Source organism: Choristoneura fumiferana, chromosome 15, assembly GCF_025370935.1.
Source record: "Choristoneura fumiferana chromosome 15, NRCan_CFum_1, whole genome shotgun sequence".
In the NCBI taxonomy this organism is placed as follows: Eukaryota; Metazoa; Arthropoda; class Insecta; order Lepidoptera; family Tortricidae; genus Choristoneura; species Choristoneura fumiferana.
This window is the reverse complement of record NC_133486.1, coordinates 4655173-4678497: the sequence shown is the minus strand read 5'-3', so window position 1 is coordinate 4678497 and position 23325 is coordinate 4655173. Positions and strand designations below refer to the sequence as shown.

General features: G+C 36.2%; 1 protein-coding gene across 8 annotated transcripts in view; it reads left to right on the top strand.

Annotated features, from left to right (window-relative positions):
- Positions 1 to 23325, top strand: part of LOC141435723 (uncharacterized) — a 186822-nt gene that overhangs the window by 85243 nt on the left and 78254 nt on the right. The window lies entirely within an intron of this gene.

The following is a 23325-nucleotide window of genomic DNA, read 5'->3' as shown; positions in this document are numbered from 1 at the left end:
TACTCATATTATAAATGCGAAAGTTTGAGAGTGAGTGAGTGAGTGAGTATGTTTGTTACTCCTTCACGCTGAAACGGCGGGACGGATTTGGATGAAATTTGGATGAGAGCCATCTGAAATAAAACATAGGCAACTAAATCTGAATGTGTTTTAAAAATCTAAACTAAATAACTAACATTAAGTCGGTTTTTTTATATTGTATCTAGTTGTAGTAAATCACCTTAGCAACTGGATGACGTTATAGCGAGCGGCGCGTGCGCATCGTACTAAATCACCTGCGGTGTTGCCATACTTATATTACACTACGCCTATAAAAAATAAACGTAACGTCTTCTTAACCATTGGAATTAGAAATTTTATTATCTTGCGAGTTAATTTTGAACCACTTTTAGTAGTCAGATTGACATGATTTTGTTGTACATTATGAAGGTGGGATGACAATACAGTCAGCAAAAAAAGATACTTACATAAAAATGTTTATTTTTAAATATACCACTACTTGGAATGACTTAGTTTGACCTAGCTTATTCGAAGGGTCCACTGAAAGAACGTGTGAACCTAAGAAACTTTTAGAGTTAACGCGGTTTGAAAGTTAGTCATCAAAAACAATACTATTATTTGAAAATTAAAAAATAATATTTTTGATTTCAGATTATTTAATTCAATGGTAAGTCCTACTAAGTATTTTGCGAGCTCTACATTTTGAGATTAAAATCTCAAATTTAAAAAAGGTGACTTGGCGTGTTCTTTCCTTGCTTCGCTGGCTGTGCAGGTTTCCTCACGATGTTTTACTTCACCGTAAGTATAAGTAGGTACTACTTTTTCATCCAAATCGTTTTTTTTACAAATTCTGCTTGGATCGTATGAAAATAGTGTGGCATTGTGGGTGCTTAGCTGGCTAAACAGCCTTTTGATACAATACAATACAATAACTCTTTATTTCTTTAGATGTTCCAATGCAATCCAAAAAAAACGTGACATTTAACTAAAAAAGTGTATTTTTGTGACTCTGGCAACTCTGATCGCGCGCTCGGTTGCGCTTCGCTTGAGCCAGGACGGCAGAGCCCCTCTGGTAATGATAGGAAGTTGTAGCTTTGAATTCATAATGTACCTACACGTGCGATCAGGTACCTACGGAAACTTTCAGAGCTCTAACGAGATCTTAAACTTAAATATAATACGGTATTTGACTCATCACCGTATCAGCCGTATGACGTACACTCTTGTATTAGGCCTCCCTCATATTTACCCCTAATGTGTATTTAAGGTATTTGACTTTTTTATATAAATCAAAGCAAGTCAAAAATGGGAAAAACCTTTTTTAATCTACCTTTCAATATAGTAGAGTTTTAGGTGCGTTTGAAATCCAAGATTAGACAGAGAAAGACATACTTTCATGTGACGTCACCTACTTACTGCATAGCAAGAGAAAAGCGTTTTACCTAGAAAGAGACAAATATAATACCATAGATTTAAAAAAAACACTATAAATTCAATGAATATTACGTAACATGGCATATACATTAATAAGTTTTTGGTAAAAAATATATTTTTAATACAAGATTTTTTGCTGACTGTACTTTTTGTCGACTTTACATTCATTGTCACCCGAACTACATTTGAATACCAAATTTCAAGTCGATGCCATTAACCGTTGAAGAGTTCCGTCCTGTGGAGACGATCCTGGCCGGACTACCGGAATGTCACTACCAGATTATTGCATTGTCACGCAATTTACACAAGCATTCCAAATTTCAAGTCAGTCTGACTACTGACAGTTAGTCAAATTTAACTTCCAAAATTTGACTACAGACAGACAGACAGACAACGGGACAGGTGGAACTAAAGAAAAGCTTGTAAAAAAGGTCGTTTTCCGAAATATGTCTAGTAATCAAAAATTACCGTTACATAATGAACAAAATCACAGTAATTTTATCACGTGTACGAGGATCAGGATTTTGTACATCATGTTTTCACACCCACAGACCAACTGAAGTATCGTTGGGTGAATGTTAATTATTTACGACTTGTTTACGCGGACAAAACAAACAGAGACGGCATGCCCCTAATGTATTTTTTTTATTCTACTGGATGGCAAACGAGCAAGTAGGTCTGCTGATGGTAAGAGATCACCACCGCCCATAGACACCTGCAACACCAGGGGATTGCAGATGCGTTGCCAACCTAGAGGCCTGAGATGGGATACCTCAAGTGCCAGTAATTTCACCGGCTGTCTTACTCTCCACGCCGAAACACAAATTTCAATTAAAAGTAACCACCGTCTATGTCACGTAGTAAAATGTCTAATGTTGCGAATTACTTTGGTTATCTAACAGGTGAAGTAAAGGTAGGTATTTAAAAGTTAACATTCTGGTAACCGTGAAATTTTATGTCCTTTTTTCACACGGTAGTAAAAAGCTAGGAATTATTAACAATAGTCACGCAAAGTTTTACAAATGGGAACACTTAAAATGGCGTCTGTGAGAGACCTACTCGTAAAGCGTCACGGCTTTTAAGGCTTAAGTAGGTAGGTACTTATTTGTAAAAAAAGTTTGTATAACATGAAATCTTAATTACTATTTAATATAATTAACTCGTTATGATTGGTTTTTTGGAGTCATTTTGTATTTTTTATTTCAACTCCAAATTTGTTACTTTTACGGGTATCCCGTGAAACCATATCGAAAATACAAACTGAGACATGGATGCACAGAAAAACCAGAAAAAGAGACCAGCGCTGGGAATCGAACCCAGGTCCTCAGCAATCCGTGCTGCGTGCTATAACCCCTACACCACCGCTGGACAGGAATCTAGACACGAATTTTTCCTATGCATACATATCTCAGGTTGCTTATTTCTACTAGGCTACTTATACAGCAGCACTAGCGACATCTATGTTCCGCTCTCATCGAGAGACGTCACACTCTTTCGGAACCAACCGCTCACCCAGACAAGAGATGTCGCTACTAAGCAATCAAATTAATTAATTAATTAGTGTAATAATTTCACCGGCTGTCTTACTCTCCACGCCGATACACAACAGAGTGCAAGCACTGCTGCTTCACGGCAGGATTAGCGAGCAAGATGGTGGTAGCAGTCCGGGCGGACCTTTACCACCTGCAAAATTCTATGGTCTATTCTTCTGGTTCTATTGGTTTATGAAAAATACATTCCTCGGAATATATCCTCGCACATCTCTGATGCAAACTGAGCCTTATTATCGCGATGTGAGAAATATCGTGCGGTTTCGTTACACTGCGACGCTAATGTTCGGACGCACCTATTAGGTATACTTAGATCATCAAAATAGATGATCAAATTTTTAATATTTGAAGAAAACGGGCGAAAATGGTGCACACTGGGACCGGTGACATTGTCCGATTGTACGCAGAAGGTTGAATCTGAAACCACAACTTACTTCAGCTAGCTCTAATGACGCGAAAAACGCTAATGTTAATGTTCCACATTAACAGAAAGTACAATTAGTATTCAACCGGTGACCTTGTACCACCGATTTAAGGTTCACAATGACATCGACAAATTGCTGCGGACAATCGGACAGCCGGACTGACTATGGGAATAAGGCCTCCATTTGTCATAGGGAGTACAATGGGCTATTGAAGTTGTATACATGAATATTCAATGTACTGCTGTACTTACTGTTGTAGCTTAAGACAGCGTAATCGGTGAGAAAATAAACGCTTGTTTAAAAAAACATTCTTTTTGGCAAAAAAATTACAAAAGTAAGTATGACACGAGTGATAAAAACCATTTATGAAGTCTTCTCGCCTAATCGGTAATCGGTCTCTTTACGGTATTAGCGGATTGACGCATCTCAGATAGCATATGTATTGTTATGACTCAAATGTTATATTTTAGGGTTCCGTAGTCAACTAGGTAGGAACTCTTATAGTTTCGCCATGTGTGTCCGTCTGTCTGTCTGTCCGCGGCTAAGCTCAGAGACCTTTAGTACCTACTAGATTTGTGATTTGGCATGATTTGATTATACCTATCAGTCACGCCGACAAAGTGGTACAAAAAGTAGAAAAAAAAAATTACTTACCTCCCATAGATGTAAAGTGGGAGTGATTTTTTTTCTCGATTAACCCTATAGTGTGGAGTATCGTTGGAGTATCGTTTTTTACGTCATCAAAATCCATCATGTCACATTGAACAAAACAGACAGTAGGTTCCGATAACAAAACTACTTCTCATGACTATGAATAGGCTATAAATTTGTTATAATACATAACATCGGTTTAGCCAACAATGGTGTAGTCACACATGTTCACACAATCAGTTTTCACTTTCGATTCTTACTATTTAATGCTGTAAACTATTTAGAAAAAAGTTGACGATGAAGTAAAATATGATACAGTGCTTGAATAAAAATGACATAAAACTTTTCCAATTCCAATTAAATATTTCCAGTCTAGTCGTAAGCACCGTGGCTGCAATGCAGCCGAAACGTCAAGGTAATTTTAGCGACATATTTTAGTCTCTGGTATGTTATTAACGATATTTACTTGTATTAATTAAAAGTTCTGTAATTTTCAACTAACGTAATGGACATATTTTTTTGTTTTATACCAAGAAAAAAAATCAAGGTAAAGGTGACAAAGAACTGTTAAACTATTTTAGACAATGACAAATAAATTGGGATATTTTTTCCGGAGCTCTCGGTGCGCGAGTTCCACTGGCACTTGGGTGTTTTTTTTCATATTATTTTCATTATTATCTTGACAAACATCTGACACGAAAGCCTTTTGAGACTAATGACTTAAGCCACAACAGTTTATTTTTATTGGCTATTAAATGTAGCGCTTTGAAACGCTAAATTTCTTTAGAAACCTAGTCTGCTGTGGTTTTCTCTATGTACTCAGAGAGAGAGAGAGAGAGTTACTTTTTACAAATTCGCTCGTTAAATTTTTTGTTAACAACTTTTCTCTAATTTTCCGGCAGTGCATTGTGCATTGAATCGTAAATTTAATAAAAAAGTATATATTATTCTATCGGCTAAAAAATTTAAATACACGGGTCTTAGTTAAACCTGTGTACAGTCAAGTGCAAAAATAAGTATCTATTCGAACCAATCAAAAATATGACACATCGGCCTTATTGCATCGGAATTTTGAAAATTTGAATAAGTTCATATTTTTACACTTGACTCTACCTACTTAACTTTATTTTACTCAATAGGCACTGCTAACTAACAAACAAACATTACATAAATTAAACAAAGTAAATTGGCTAATACATCATTATTCTACAGAATAGTGTTACCACACCGTAGGGCTAGATCGACACTATCGATACTGTTAACCGACATACTCTTCTTCGATAGCTCGAATTATGACATACAGTTTCAGGGGAAGGAGTCCAAGCATACTATAACACGATAAGGGACAATTTACCTTGATTGATGGAACCCGCGTGTTCCTCGTGGTCTTGATGATGCCGCCGCCGAGTGGAGCCGCCGCCGTGGCCCGGGCCGAGTTCTTTACGATGTTTGGGCTTGTTTTGTAGTTGTTATGTAGTATCACTAGACCACACATCACAATCTTAACTTAAATAGTTATAAAAGTTGTTAACGAAGAGTGACTGTTGGAACACACGCCGTCCGACCGATCCACCGCAGAAACAGTTCCCTTTTTTCTCACGGCGCCACAGTCGCCTTGTGAAGCGCGGGAGGCAAATGTTGCCAACTTCAAGGTCCTCCAATTATCCCCTATTGAGGGAATAACCATGCTTGGACAGATACTGTACGATAACGTTTAAAACTTTCGTGATTTTCACTTATAGTCAAAATACCACAAACGGGTCTTATCACCACGTCTACACGAACTTGTGGTACGACGACCGTTGACCACGGCCACTGTAGGTCGAAACGTCGAGGTAAATATTACTCGAGTGTGTTAGCGTGATAAGTCCCGTTTGCAATACTATACAAGTGCATATTTCCTACATATTTTTAAGCTCTTATAAAATTGTTGGATGTCTGAAAATTACATATTTTTAAGCTCTAATTGTTTGATGTCTGAAAATGTTTCTCATAATAATTTTACGTCAATAATATTCTTATCTTACATTTGTTACTTATGACCGTACCTTTATTTGAGCGCAACATTAATTGTGAGTTTAAAATGTGTTTTTTTAAAGAAATTACGAGAAAGAAAACGGAAGGAAAAACTGAAAAAAAAAACCATTTCAATGAAAAAAATATTATGAATATTATTGATAAATCTGAATCTAAATATATAAATTTGAAGTGTCGGTAGCAGCTGACTTTTGATAAATATCGATAGATCAAAACAATAAATGGTATCAAAACTATCACCTATCAATATTTTTGCTATCGAACAACTATCGATACACAGTCGATATTCGACTATTGGCAACACTACAGGCTCAGCACAGCCCGCTTCGAGTGGCGCAAGCGCAGCGTGAGCATTAACTGATCTAGTAATTGATGCGTGCGATCATTCGGTGCGCTATGAAATCAACACGGCTGTGTCTCACACCGAACTGTAACGACATGCGGCACGGTTTCGGTGGGGCAGCGAGCGAATAGGGTGAAACAGTCACCGCATAGAAATTAATTGGCAACACACAATGTATTATCTATTATAAATGGATCGCAATTTATAAATGTATGGAATAAATAGATGAATAAAGGAGGGATCAACCAGTCATACCAAATTGAAATCGTCATTCAACAAAGGAACCACACATATATAGGATACACAGATATTTGACAAATATTTAGACTATTTGGGTCCAAAATGTCATTTTTACAAGTGTGTTTAATTGTATACTGTTTTTTATGTACTATAGGTTTAAGTAATTAGTTTGAATTAATAGCCATTTTCATAGTATATTAGTAAGTTATGTGTTAGTTAGTACTTATGCTTCTATTCAAAGCCAAAGTCAAAATATATTTATTCAATTTAGGCTAAAACAAGTACATATGAATGTTAAAAGGTGAGAGGTGCAGGCTGAAAATCAGCGCGGTGACGCATAGTCCTCACCGCACATGCTGAGCCTGAACCTTTTGCCACATATGTAGCTGAGCATGTATGTACCTTCTTACAATATGTATTTTCTATGGGCAATAAATGTTTTTTATTATTATAAAAAGTCTATCACTGGTACGGAAGAATCTTTGTTGAGAATTGGGAAAGACGCTCAACAAAGTATTTTTTTTTAAATACTAGCTGTTGCCCGCGGCTTCGCCCCCGTTGATTTTTTGTATATTTTCTTCCATAAAAACCTTCTCCTGACAATAACGAACACGACAAAAAAAAGAATTAGCGAAATAGATAAAAAGATATAAATACAATGTCATTTGATGTCTTTACCTAGTCCTACAACCAAATTAGGTACCTACAACTATTTTTTTTTAGTAGTTCTGATACGCCGTTTGAAATAAGGGATCGGCTATGAGGACCGGAATTATGTTCAAAAATTCCTGTCCATGTCAATAATAATTGTTAGATAATTCATGTGTATTCATGATTCACGTGTAATCTGTATTCATCATCAAGAAATAATACTACTTTTTTGTTACGCTACAGTGTAATTCTTTATTTTAATTCTAAGCGGTGCTAGCACGCTATAGCACAATACTCGGTAAATGAAGTAACCTGATTCGTGATAGTGTAAGTGCTTTTATGATTTACGGATACTGTTGACGATTTAAACAAAGACACTGGTATAAGGTTGCGTTCCCTCTTGCGAGGATGTGTTGTGAGGAATGTATTTACATGAACTAAAAGAAACGCTTCATTTGCCTATTCTCGCACAGCCCATCGCTGGTGGAAACGGAACCTAATATGGGAAATCAATAGATACAAAGTTGGCGCAACCAATCTGACAACTGATGTCTTTGTTGCCCTGTCATTCGGATAGTAATAGATTTATATTAAGAATTATGAAATAAACTTAATAATAGAGAGGCTTTTGTCCCAACCATACGCCATCAGAATTACTGTTGAGGTGTATGCTACAGTACTAGCTAGCTATACTAGATAGCTTACTAAGGCCCACAGATATAGATTACACTAGATAACGCAAACACCTCAATCTGTATGAAAAGCAACCGTGTCACTTTTTTATATCTACTGTGACGTCTCAAGAGCGAATTAGCGATGTGAATTCCCCGATGTCCGCGCAAAATCGATTCAAATGCGCCGCCCGCTCGCACCGTGGGGCTCGAGTCAGTCACTAGTCATGATTAGTCAGTTAGCGGTCAGTCTTTGTATGGGGCCAACCCCGACGTTTGGTCGGGGTTCGGACACGCGAAGCAGATGTATTTGCGTAATCTAGTGTAATCTATATCTGTACTAAGGCCGTATTGTCTAACGATCTGACGTTGGCGATCGCATTCACTCATTCACCATATCTTTCTTCCCTCACCTCATAGCGTGTAACAGAAAGAAGTGGCGAAAACGATTACGATTCCAAGTGCGTTAGCCCAGGCGCGCACTACAATTTTTTACCGTGCGATAATTTTGTCGCAAAAATATAACGTAGGTATGTTTTTATATGTCAGTGCGCGCATATGCGATAAAAACGCAGCGATTAACCTATTACAGCGCGATTCTAAAATCGTGTCGCAAAAATTAAACTCGTAGTGAGCTTGACCTTAGACCTCCGAGGCCCTATTGCCTAACATTTCTGATGCTCGCGATCGCGATCAAATGACAGTTTTTGTGTGCGAAATCTGTCATTTAATTGCGATCGCGACCGTCTGAAACGTTAGGGAATACGGTCTCTGGTCACTTAAGCATGAGTGCCTCGTTGAATGATCAGGTTATAATAAATGAAAATAAAGATTTCATGTCCCCTGTACCTAACTACCTACCACACAAATTACAAGTGCTATAAACCGAAATAATTGTTAACTTTCTCATACAAAAAAATGACAACTATGTAGAATTGTAGCACTTGTAACTTTTGTGGTACAGCGGCGTGACAATTAGAAAAGTTTCTCCGACTTACTGTTTTTTCTTTGAATATTTCGAAGGTATGTGATTCTTGACAATGTTTTCCTGCGCTGTTAAGCTCGTGGTAAATTCAATTGTAGTTTCGCACAAGAATTCCGAAAAACTCACAGATGTGAATTCGGGTCACGATCCTTTGCTTGAGAGGACGGGTCATTATTCGAGCGTTTATTCTATAGCAGCTTTTGCCCGCGGCTTCGCTCGCGTGGAATTGGTATGTAGCTTAAACCTTTTTGATCCCACTGGAACCATACATTATTTCGGAGTAAAAGGGAGCTTATATAAATGTTATGCTTGTTAATCCAGAGTATATATTATCTGTATGCCAAATTTCATGCAAATACTTTCAGTAGTAACAAATATCCAAACATCCATCCATACAAACAGTCCCGTAGAAGTAAGATGATGAATTCGTGGGCGCATTTTTGTTGACATGTCCGAAGATTCTGTTACAGTTTCTAGGTTATCTAGTAGAAGTGTAAGACGTCTAAAAAATAAACAAAAATCTCAGCATGTTTTACAGCCCATTCATAAAAAAATGTGACCACGAAAATGAGGCAGTTCAAACGCTGCCGCTGGAATAAACCCTACTGTGGTATAAAACATTCTTTTTTTTTTAAATTATTTATTTACTCAAATAAAAAAACAAAAGAAGTACAGAAATACTTATAACTATAAACCTCTGCCAAACTGCGTAGCAGTTTGTTGGCAGAAAGTGTAGCGTAGCAGTTTGTTGGCAGAAAGTGTAGCGTAGCAGTTTGTTGGCAGAAAGTGTAAAAAAATGCATTGAAAGAGAACCATCAGCCAACAGAAACGATGTTTTACATGAGCCTTAAACAGACGTTCTGAGAAACACGCACGTCTTAATGAACCAACATTTAGCATTTTCACACCTCCCCGTGACTGGGGCAGTGCGTGGGAGAGCTTTATTGGAGTTCCGTGATTTAAAAAAAATATATCGTTAAAATAGAACTGGTAAAGTGCTGATGTTCTTTCTTTTGCTATCTACTCATTGTCCTTTATTTACGTTACGACGCAAAATGAGGTGTTAATAATGTATTTTTTTTATATTAGCTTTTCTGCTGATCGTATACCGCGTGATAGAATGAAGCGGTGAAAACTGCTCTGATTCCGCGTGTGCTAGACAATAGAGGCCTCAAATCAGTGGAAACACGACGGTTACCGATGATTTTGGAAACAACCGAAAGAATGTACAGGTAAAAAGGTAAGAAGATGACGAAGCCGGTGAAATTACTGGCACGTGAGGTATCCCATCTTATGCCTCTAGGTTGGCAACGCGTTTGCAATACCCTTGGTGTTGCAGATGTTTATGGGCGGAGGTGACCTCTTACCATCAGGAGACCCACTTGCTCGTTTGCCTTCCAGTCGTATAAAAAAAAAAAAAGACGATGTCAAAGACTCAAAACGAACCACGGTTGATGTAGTAGTAGTAGTGCACAGAATTGATATGAGACTTAAGTCACTTTTCGAATATGGAACGTCGACTTATCTATACAGACACGCTACTACTACAATAGGTCATCTTCTTAAGTTTTTTACCAATACCTACGTACTTATTCATTTATGTGAATAAATGTCCCAAGAAAATAAAATAAAATTATACGGAACCCCTTTTGAATTAAGTGTACTTCACTTGACTTTTATAGCCTACAAATGGAGTTAAATAATAAAGTCAGACGTGAATTGATAAAATTTGTACGTCCTAATATGTGACTCAACGTTTGTTTAGTTTACGCAACGAACGAGGTTCTTCCATTGAGCTTCTCCATTGACATGAGTATTTGAAAAAGCGTAGGTAGTTACAGTTCTACATACCTAATATTTACCTCTTATAACTTTGAAATAAATATTGTATAAAATATTGTATAAGTAACTAGCTTAATTATGCGAGTTGAATCGAACCTTGAATGTATAGCCCCGTGGTCAGACTCACCCTGTAGAATACGAGTAAGTATAAAGAAAAAGACGTGAAGTAGAATTGAGTATCAGAGTAGTAAATGTAGAAATGAAGTAGCCGAATATAAGCACTACTTACACACTACTTACTTATACTTTTTAAGATCTTAGAGGGGCACTCTATAGGTACACGTAACATAAATTGAAAAAAAAAAAAATTTAACTCGCATCTACATCTACATACGTGGCACATAGTTCGACAGCTCTTTTGAAAAGATAGTATAAGGTTTCTCAAAAACTTTTTGATTAAGTGAAGATTTCCGGAAATAATCGCTCCCAAAGTAGCAAAAATTGTGCCCCCCCCCCTCCATCTTGTAAACCGTTTATCAAAAAATATGCAAAAATATGGAAAGGTAACGGTTAATAAATACTTTCAACGAAAATTGGTTTCAACATGATCGGATATACAGTTTTTGAGTTATTGCCGAAAAACTGCGCTTCTCAACAAAAGGACGTAAGTGCCGTGAAGATAAGATACGCTCTTTTTCTGATAATAGATTTTAAGACTGTAGTAAGTGTTTTTATTGTGTTATAACGCACGTAATATTGCTTGGTTTTTTTCGTAATGGCTACGGAACCCTATCTTGGGCGTGTCCGACACGCTCTTGGCCGGTTTTTGTTTAAACCCGATCTATTTATCTTGAAACTAATTGTACCAGAAATTACAAGTTAGATACAGATTGATTAATGGTGTCACTACGCACTCAAGACCTCTAATGTACAATTTTATTCAAATCAGTTCGAAAGTTAATGGACAAAAGGAATCAAAAACACAATTATCCTGCGACAAACTTATCTTTGCAGCTACCGGCAGCGTTGCTTGTGGAAATTCTGTATAGAATTAGACTAGAGCTTCATTACTTTGAAATTTGTCAACTGATACGGATAAGTTGGTGTTTTATAATGATGGCGTATACGGATTAGTGCTCCATTATTAACGAGTGTTTACAAAAGGTTACTGTGTCTACCTTCAATCAATAACTGGTACATGCCGCCATTGCTGTCTACGTCAATTTATTATTATAGCTAGGTAAAACTAAACAGTAGTAAAACAGTAAAGAGTAAAAATCTGTATGTTTGCATAGAGCTGTGCTCCAGGTGGCCAATTTATGATATTACATCGCTAGAAAATATATATTCATAAGTAATAAGAAAAAAACGGCGCTGATGATGCGGCGAGTAGAGTAGTAAATAACTTGACCAATTTAGGAAAATTGAAAAACCCCCAACATTCTTATGTCAAAGTTTAACATCACAAAAATCGTAGAATCGATTTTAATGCAACAGCCAAGAAACATCTCCATTAAACCAGCAGTCACAGATGTCTATCACATAACATTTATCATTGAGTGGTGAAACAGGCCTATAATTTAATAAGCTAGTCAAAAAAAATTTGAGCTATGTATTTTTGTGAGAATGGACAGATTCTAACACTTCGAATGGTATATTAACCGCTTACTTTCTCAACCTCGTATATACCCGAAATGTACACAACAAATTAACACTCTATCGCACCTAAGTTAAGGATGATTCTAAAACAATTTAATATGACCAGATACGAAGATGAGACAGTAAGCAGTCGGTTTTCAAGTGATGTGATTAAAAAAACCTGAAACCTGAACTCGATTTTTTAAATTTTTTGCTGAACCCTTAAAATAAGCCAGAACTACCCAAACACTTGATACTTAAGTAAGCTATAACTTGCTGCGTCCAAAAAAGTCTTAAACCAGGCATAAATAGGCATCCTTTGAATAAATAAACGCAACACCGTTCCCATGGATTCAGCCTTGATGCCTTCTTGGAACTCCGTGAGATATATCGAATCAATCCATTGTCCATTATGCGTAAACGCCAACTGGCAGGTTGGCGTATTGGAAAATCCAATGGTTACTGACTTAAATATAAATTAGCAATTATTATCTGATAAAGTGTAAGACAACTCAATGTTTAAGATTGGTTTTTCAATTCCAAATTTTTTGTTACTTTTTCGGTCATCCCGGTCATATCGAAAATACAAACTGAAATATAGATGCACAGAAAAACCAGAAAAATAAGACCAGCGCTGGGAACTCAATGTTTGTAAATTGTGTTTGTTTTGTATTTTTGTACAATAAAGAAAGAAGTATACCTGCAAGACGTAACTTCATAATTGCGAGCAAATCGCTCAAGGATGTTAAAGTTCATTTGATTCTATGATTTACCTTGCTTTATTCATGTTTGTGTTTCCTTCTGTGCACAAAAATCTAGGACTGTAGAACACAGATTTTTTGTAGCAAGAACGCGTATTTAGTTAGATAAAATAACAGGAACATGGTAATGGGTAAAACAGGCCCTTGCTCTACTAAGACTCTACATTAGCCCTTTCAATCTTTACATACAATTAAGAAAACTGAATAACCTGTTGTACCAGGATACAACTTTTTCGTAATAGATTTCATTCTTTAGTTAATGTATGAGATGTAAACATGATATTAATGGCACAAAGTTATATGACTCAGTTCCATCGAGTGTACTCATTGACATCTATGTACCTTACGGCACTCGACTGGCCGTTTAGAACAAAACGCGCGGCGCATCAATCATCAATATTACTAATAATATAAATTTGACACAACCCAGTCAGGGACGTCAACAAACTGTAGTGAAAGGTTCACAAAACCGCGCTGTGAACAAATTTTGTGTGCCGTTTTCACGTAAGAAACATGCAGTCTATATAGATGTCGATGAGTGAACGTCATTCTAGAACCCTATATTGACGCTATAAACATGAAGAATTTGGCTCCATGTTGCTTTTTCGAATAAACTTAAATGTGTAAACTGTAGTTAGAGGACGTATGACAGACAGTATTTGTCCATTCCCACCATTAATTCATGTTTGTGTTTCAAACTCAGTGCTTGATTGGTTTTAGAGTCAATGTTTGCGACCAAACATTGCTTTAAATTACATTAAAATGACAAAGGGCAAATTTGTATGGGCACTGTCCCCGCACACCAACAGAAACGAAAAATGTCTCATTAATAGCTTATTCCGCGTCGATGGATGTGGGGAGACCCTTAGCCCGAAACATGTCGAGTTAGTCGAGCTAAACTCGATTTCAGACGTTAGTTCAGCAGGGCTACTACGAAACTCGAAACTCGAAGTTCGTATCGTACCGTCCCTCTCGCTCTCGTAAGTGTCAGAGGGACCGCACGACTCAAACTTCGAGTTTCAAGTTTCGTAGTAGCCCTGCTGTTATCTGATATACTTACTTAGTATGCGGGAGTTCATGTACAAAACATCCGGAATTTACAATTTACTAATAATCATGTGAGTAGGATTAAAACTTTTATCGTTTCATGTACATTTTGACGTAAGTAGGTACCATCAGCCAAATAAGTGGTCAATCAATTTTTAAACAAGTTCATATCAAATAAATATGTCGCTAAAGTCGAACTTTCAAGTTGACAGACACTCTATTGGCATTATTGTTTGTGAGATGCAAACGATTATTAACTTTAGGGTAGTAGACAACATATATATTTAGCTGATACAGATATGGAATTTAACTATCAGTCTCATTCCTAATCCTTATCTCGTCGCGGTTTAGTAATGCGAAGACCATGTTGCTTTATAAAACCATTGTGTGCTAACTGGACCACGCGATGCATCGCGTTGCGTTGCGACACGTCGCACGCGCCGCTGCGCGCATCTCGCTGGCGCATCTCCGCTTTTCGCAATTTTTTTATGTGGACACATTGACTGTGCTACAATTTTTTTAGGTTGTTTAATCTGTTCTATCCTGGATAAACAAGATTTTGACGCTAAGTGAGCGGTAAAGAACAGGTTAAACGTGGAAGGTATTATTTTGGTACTAGAATTAATCAATTATTTTCTAATTGTAACAAAAATATTTACAGCTGTTCGCATATTCTTAGGTAAGAAAAAAAAATTACTAAAAAAAAATTCTGTTCAATACTATAATAATATACTTTAATTTCATTTAATGGTTACCAGAAACCACCTTTGGTTTAAGCATATTTAAATACGTCTTTAGTAACTTTACCTTGATGTATCCTCGCATTGACGACCGGATCGCCAAGTAGATAGAGAACCTAGCTGACTATACGAAGCTTGAGGTCCCGGGTTCGATTCCCGGCTGGGGCAGATATTTGTGTGAATAACACGAATGTTTGTTCTTGGGTCTTGGATGTTTAATATTTATTTATCTATATAAGTATGTTTATCCGTTGCCTAGTATCCATAGTACAAGCTTTGCTTAGTTTGGGACTAGGTCAATTGGTGTCAAGTGTCCTATGATATTTTTTTTTATTTCTGTGAAAAAGGACATCGAGAGACAGATAGTAGATACAGGCTCAGCCTAGTTTGGTACTTAGGTACGGGATGATGCTGATAGAAATCATTTTTGCAATCCTGTAATTTGTATTTTAATAAACTATTCTATTCTATTATAGTAGGAAATACCATCTGTATAGTCACTCCTTCTAGACCACATTAGTTATGTCAGTTTAATTGACTTAAGCCTGTCATTGGTAAGGTATAGTCAACCTTTTGGCCCGTGTGTTGCAAATGTCGCAACTGTCATCGGCTGCGCCTGCGCCGCTTCCGCTCATTGTTCACAAGGAAAACTATTACAATAGAGTTTTTCGCCATTGGGAAAATGAATAATGACTGAATTTAATTATGTTAACGCATTGCTAATTACTAACAGCGCCGAAAACGCACAAGTGCGTATTTATAAGTGATTGCTAAATGACAGCGGCACGGGTACAAGTCACGAATACGCATTTGTGTGTTCTCGGCAGTGAACGCGTCAAAATATTTTCTGAGAATATTTTTATTGCAAATATTTTTCAGAAGGCGCAAATGTTTTCTGAAAATCATTTTTTCATAGGTTTACGATATGTCATGTAAGTGCGGCGGTCACAGTTGGTAAGTATTTTTATTTAGCATATACCTACCTGATTAAATTTTGGAATGAAATAAATAAATGAAGTATGAGTAGGTGTCGTTACGTAACCTCCGGATCTTGATAAACAAACACTAAAAACTTTTGATTACTATGCAAATTCACGCGTATCGAAACATTCACACATCACAAACCCTAAGACCCATTTACACGAGATACGGATCGCTAACCCAGATGCATATTCGGTGCTAATACCATTGCGGCCAAACAATGGCTTGTAGAGAAAAGCAGGAAACACGCTTTCGCCATCGTGTGTGGAAACGTTCTTTTAAGTGTCCAAGCACACTACGAGTACCTATACCAAAGAATAAAGACCAACAGTAACTTTGACAAGGAAGTCAAGAGGTGGATACCTACAGCTGGGCTTGGCAGCATTTAGGAAACTTTAATAAATAACAAATTAAATATCGTGGGACACTTGTCACAAATTGACCTAGTCCCAAACTAAGCAGCTTGACTATATACTATATGGGTGATTATCTCAGCGAGAAAATTTGACGGCAGAGCTGATAATTATGGTGTGGACTCACTGATGTATTAAACTGTAGATACACATTGCCAAACAAAATCCCCATCAAAGAATGTCCGAACTATTTATTTGTTTGTGTAACAAATAAAATCATCACCCACACAAATTAATTAAAAGAATACGTGACGAAATTTGAACCTAGTCTTTACTAAGTTACAGTTGAATTTCGCTAGCGGCCATATTTCACAATTAATAAAAATATTTAAGTGTGCGTAGAAACACTGATCCCACCACACAAACAAATAGAAAGAATACGTGACGAAATTTGAACCTAGTCTTTACTCTATTACAGTTGAATTTCGCTAGCGGCAAAACTCCACAACGCTTGACACTTGACAGCTAACTCCACAATTTCACATACGCATGCTCGAATATGAATGTAAGCCTTATCAGAAAAGGCAGAGGGATTAATTTCACTTGCTACATTGAAGGCGACGTTGCAAGATTGCTTGGATGAGTTTGACGTTTCTTAAGACGGACGAATTCAGGTTGTAGAACAAAGAATGCATTCGGACTTTCGGAGAGGACTTTTGTAATAAAAAGTTTTTGTCAATTAAATAAAAAAAAAATTAAAAGGTAACTTTTAAGCTAATTTTCTTTAGTCCAAATGTTTACCGTTTTCGAGATAATCTATATACAGCCGGATTAAGACTATTTGATGCCTTAAGCAATGCACGCCTATGCCCCCCCCCCCCCTTATCGATATTTTAAATAAGTATTTATTACGACGAAATATTATATTTATGAAATACGATAGAGATTATGGGGAGGCACGAGCGAGCGGATTTTCAAACAGCCTTACCTTTTATGTGCTAACAAAAAAAAAATTGTTGCTGTTTATGGTGCCCCCAAGACGTGATGCCCTAAGCAATCGCTTAATTTGCTTATGGGCTAATCCGGCACTGTCTATATATATAAAATTAAAATAATAAACTGACTAACTGACTGTTGATATATCAACGCACAGCCCAAAACGCTGCACCTAGAGACCTACTTTATGCCCCTGGTTACCGAAATACTCGTCAAGACGACAAACGAGTCCAAACTCGATGTGGTCGTGTCGTTTATCACAGAGTTCCTATGGTCACCCGCTAGCTTTATCATCAGATCAACTCCATGTTATAATAATATTGCATTGTCATCGGATTTAAGTATACATGCGTGTAAAATTTCAGCTCAATCGGTTGAAGATATCCACTTCAAATTTGAGTTGAAAGATTCCACCGAGCAAACATAGTTACATTACACTGCAAATAAATATAATGCTTGTAATAAGTTTTTGTTAAAAATTTAATACAAGCTTTTTTGCCGAATGTACTTTTTGTTGACTGTACTTGAATTGTCGTCTAAACTACATATCTGTACCAAATTTCAAGTCAGTACTATTAACTATTGAGGAGTTCCCTCCTGCAGAGACGATTCTGACAGAACCACCAAGTTGTCACTACCAGATTATTGTATTGTCACCAAATTTACATAAGTATGCCAAATTTCAAGTCGATCGGACACTGGAAGTGGGTCAAATTTAGCTTCCAAGATTTGACCCAAACAAACAATAAATAAATAAATAAGCAAACAGGGCAAGCTACAGAAAAGCTTCTAAAATATCGCCGAAATGTAAGCACTTGTGCAAGTATTTCGAATAAAAAACAATTTGAATTCTCATCCTCCTTGGTTCTGGCTGTTTGCTTCTAAAACCATTGCCAGCGCACGCCGCGCGCAGCTCAAAAAAAAAATTGCAGGCTGTCTGTCAGCACAGTTCATTCGCGGGAAATTCGGCGGACTTCGTATGTTGTGTAATTAAATAATAAGAAGCTCGACTAGTGTGAATAAATTGTAAACTGTATTATAAACCTTGTAAACAGTTTAAAATACTTAGTATGATTTTTTTAGTGTAAAAAACAATAGGTAAACATAGTGATTAATACGGTGTAGATTTGGCGAGCGCTTTATCAAAGTTGGCTTCATTGAGGTTTGTGGTTCATAAATTGCTTTATTAATTTTGCACAAAAACGAATAAACCACACAGTCAGACAGTCAGTACATTATATTATCGAAGCTTTATAAAACATAATTAAAATCGCAAACTTCAAGGTAAATATTCAAACGACATAGCTACCCGTTGCTAGGCGACTCGGTAAATAAAATAGAGTGACGGCAACTCCACTACACTTTTGTTCCATGTTCTGTTGTTTATCTGTTTCGTTTTACTGATATGCTTTCCTGTGCGTGTGACAAAGACAAGGCATTTGTCAATGTTGTGGAATTCTGGCAACGTTTATCTTTTAATTAGCAATTTAGAAATGGCTTTAAAATTAATTTAAATCAATATTTCTCTCTGATTATTACAATTTAATAGAAAAAACAACAAATACTCGCTGAAAGTATGATATTCCATCAGATTTGTTCCGTTTTCGCGAGTGATTTTTGCACTTTTTAAAGACGCACGCGGGCATCGTTACGCTTGCACTGACAACAACGTACTGAGAAAAAAGAAGGCCACATTTACCAAAGTGGCGCTCATTTGGCTCGGACATATTCAGACGCGCGACTGTGGATCTACAGTTTAATACATCAGTGTGTGGACTAATTGTTTTAGAGGTTTAATTTTTTTTCTAAAAAGAAAACACAAATTTTTATCTTAAGCCAAATTGCAAAGTTTTATAAAAGTCATTAATGTTTATTAAAAAAATTTTTTTTTCATTGAAATCATAATTTTGGTGTGGCGTCCAGTATCCGTTGTTCTTGATGAATGTCTATGATAGAACCATAACATCCATTTATTTAACTAAAAATGCATTGTATTTTATTCTTCATTAGTTCAAGTATCTTATAAGAATATATAAATAAATATTAGTACATGAATTTATACTCAAAATTAGGCACTAGAAGTTGTCCATGTGAAATTGGCAATTTTGGTGGTAAATATTGAAGATGTTTTTGTGGTCGAACGAAACGCAATAAGACCAACAAACGTGTGTTAACCTGTGCGTTTAGTTCCGCTCCTGCACTGAGCGATGACACACGTGCCATATCTTGCTGGATCTGTCCGCCAAGCACATAAGTATCTAATTTTGGTGTGTTAAAATATTTTTTAATGCAATTTTGGTGGTGTATGTAACTAATGACTTAGCAATACTTGTTTTTGTATGAAGTATATGCGAGGCATGTTAAAAGTTTCCTTTTTAAAATATTAACTTAAATTGGAAGTGAATGATACGGTTTTTGAATGATAATTTTTTTATGCACTTTTTCTAATTTTGGTGGATCAATTTTGGTGGTTTTGGTGGTAATTTGAAGCCCATCCACATAATTATAATTTCATTTTTAAGCCTTTTACATTTAAAACTTTGCATTTACAACATTATTGACTCAATGCACTTATTTCAAGTAAAATATAAACACTTAGATACCTACTTTACTATAAAACTAAATTATAAAATATCACTATTTGTAATAATACCTCGTTGAGTTTCTTGCCGGATTCTTCTCAGCAGAGGTTTTTCCGAACCGGTGATAGATTTTTTTTGACATTCATAAGTGCTTGTTATAGCCTAAATTGAATAAAGATATTTTGACTTTGACTTTTGACTTTGAAAACTTAATTTATTTTTTTAGAATGGCTAACCGGAAGAAAAAACAATCAAGAGAAGAAGTCCTCGAAAAGAATAGTACATTGTGTCTTAAGGGCGATAAACAAGGAATTACGAACGAGAGTCTATTAGAAGCCCAAAGTCGAAGACTGAGCTTTAGTTAGTCGATGTTCGTAATTCTAGTACCTCTTGTGCGACATACAATGTTTTTTATCACATTTGCGAGTAAAATTGTATATTTGTAAAAGAAAAACTAATATTTTTTTAAAAATTGCCGATACCGCTGACTACGCTCTTGGCAGCGCCAGCCTCCGCGCCGCCCTCCCCCAGCCTGACCATGCGCCCGACGTGCTCCTGCACGCCAGCACGACCAGCACGCCATGCAGTATCACACTCATTTACCGACCTTGGGCTTCATGACAAGAAAATTAGTACCGGCAATGACTCATTTACCGACCACGGGTTTCATGACAAGCACATTAAGGTCGAGGGTTTTATTTGGGGGGTTGCAACCATGGTAGCCTGCATGTTACGACACTGTTTAAGAGCAAGTGTGATGAAAATATAATTGCATTATCATCGACTTCGGGCTTCTAATATACTCTCGTTCGTAATTCCTTATTTACCGCCCTTAAGATACAATGTACTATTTGTTACTACGAGTAAAACATTGTATTTTCGTAGAGATTTTGGTACAATTAAAACGATTAATAAAACATTTATTTTCTTTTTATATCCAGCAGACAATTTGATCAAGAAAAATATTTTTTTACCTTGAATTAGGACAAGTACATCTAATTTTGGTGTAGATGTGCAATTTTGGTGGCCAATATATCTAATTTTGGTGGGTACAAGCAATTTTGGTGGTAATCAAATTACTAAAATCATAATATCTCCAAAACTACTATGTATAATGAAGGGCCACAACACAATACTTACGACACAATATTTATTATGACTTGTAACGTATTGTTGATAAATCATTTTGACTCGGACAACAAAAATAAAAAAAGCCACCAAAATTAGGTAAATTTCAAGCTTGTTGAAATTCACCCATATACTATGTATACTAGGCAACCTACGAATAAATAATAAGTCAGGAATCGTAACTCGGAACAAATTCCACACAAAAAGTGGCCATACCTAAAACCAAAACGACTTATAATTCAAATACTAATAAATTTCAAGGTTGCAAATACTCGTGCTTGTTGATTGGTTAAAATTCAGAAAAAAGCAGGGATTGGTTGGCTTGCGTGATGCAATGTCAGATTTCCCATTTCATAGACAACTGGCCCGTCAGACGGATCCAAAGGACGGATCACTTCTTACATCTAACGTTTCAATGACGTGTCATATATTGATAATGACAGCTTGTTTTTTTAAATTAAGGAATACCTCCAATTAAGTCCCATAGGCACAAAATCAGGATCTGATGATTGGATCCTAAGGAAATCGAAGGAACTCTTCTAATATTGTAGGGACACCTACACCTATGGTAATTTGTGTATTTGCTCTTGACCATCATCATTTGATGAAGTGGAACTAATGATAAAGACAAGTGAAGACCACAGTTGACCACCGGAGTTAGGTACTACTCAATAACAAGTATTTTACGGGTTTAATTTCAATTTATTTATTTATTTATTTGGAAAACAAACAGCATATATGACACAGTTGAATATAAATTAAGATATCAATTATTTTAACACAGTTGCTAAGCAATTTATGCTCCTCGTTAATGCATATGGTGAAATGGAATAGGTGATGAAGCACCAGGACTCGTGAATAATTAACGTCTCTGCATCGAAAAAAAGCAATCTTTGGTAAAAGGTGATGAGCAGTTGGTATTAAACTATTGTGTCTTATATTATTCACACTAAAAATCGTGAAAAATATAAAGACTGTTTGTACCTATTGTTTGGGCGATACAGGAAAGAAGAAAGTATGCAGAGGGGTGAGGAAACTGTCATTTACGTTATATGAGACATAGACCACAGACTTGACTTGGGATCTCAAGCTTTGTAGTCAGGATCTCTAACCACTTAGCCATCCGGTCGTCATCTTTGTCGAGTCTTTTCGTCGCGTAATACATCAAAGCCTAAAAACAAGCCTTTAATCTGAGCGTTCTACCTGTACTTCATTCATATTCGATCGTGTGATGGCCAACGTAACTGGCATGGATTGGAGGAAGAGAGCTGAAGATCGATCTGATAGTCGTAAGTACCCTCTGTCTCTTTTGAGACAAATATGAGCAAGATAATGTGATTTTGCGTTTTACTTTCGAGGCGTATTTGGCTGATATAAGAAGCGCTTAAGTTAAAGGACAGAAATTTCTTTATTTTAGTTACTAGCAATACATTAGCTAAAATTATATCACATTTTGGGAACTTCGGCTTACACCCAAACAAATTTCGGTTGTACTTACGCTAAGTACCCTTTTTTGCATCCATAATATAATTTAAACGACACATAAGTAACGCTTCACTATACATATGCTTACATCTTTTGAATCTTAGGTATGCAAAATGATTATTATAAAATAAAAAAATACTTTTTTATAGCCTTAATTGCTTTTAAACTGGATCCTTTTAGTCTAGGTTTCGATTTAAAACTTTCGGACAATTCTAAGATAAGATCAATTTATTTATAGTATCGTTACACCTATAAATCTTAACTACGTCACAGTACACAGAACCTGGCAGTATATAAAGCCATGAATGTGTTGCAAAAAGCATTAGGAACATGCCCCGGTTATCAAGTATTTGAAAATCAACATTTCTGTACAGTCAACGGAGAAAGTATTGTTTAGTTTTGTAAAAAATATTAAGTTCAATTTCTAATCTGGAAAATAATTAGTTACTTACACGCACTGGATTCTTTTGATTCTTTTTAATATGTTCATCCTAATGTCAACTTTAATTTAACAATTTTAATTTTAATCTTTCTCTAAACCAAAAGTTTGAAATCAATTTAAACATAAAGTAACTGGTTGCTTCTCGTTTAAGTATTAAACAAAATTTACTTAGCGACGACGAGATGCTTAGGACTTAGTTTGGTGAATCTTTGTCAATTCTGGAAAATTTTATTTAGTATAATATATGCTCTTTTAATTAGAATTAAATCTTTTAAAAAATATAAACCACTAATTTGGTCCTTACAAGGATTACTTTGAGGCCTTCAATCAAAACTATTATTTTGATTAGACTACTGCCTATTCTCTGGCAACTGTGCCACTTGCGCAAGAGTCGAAGCGCGGC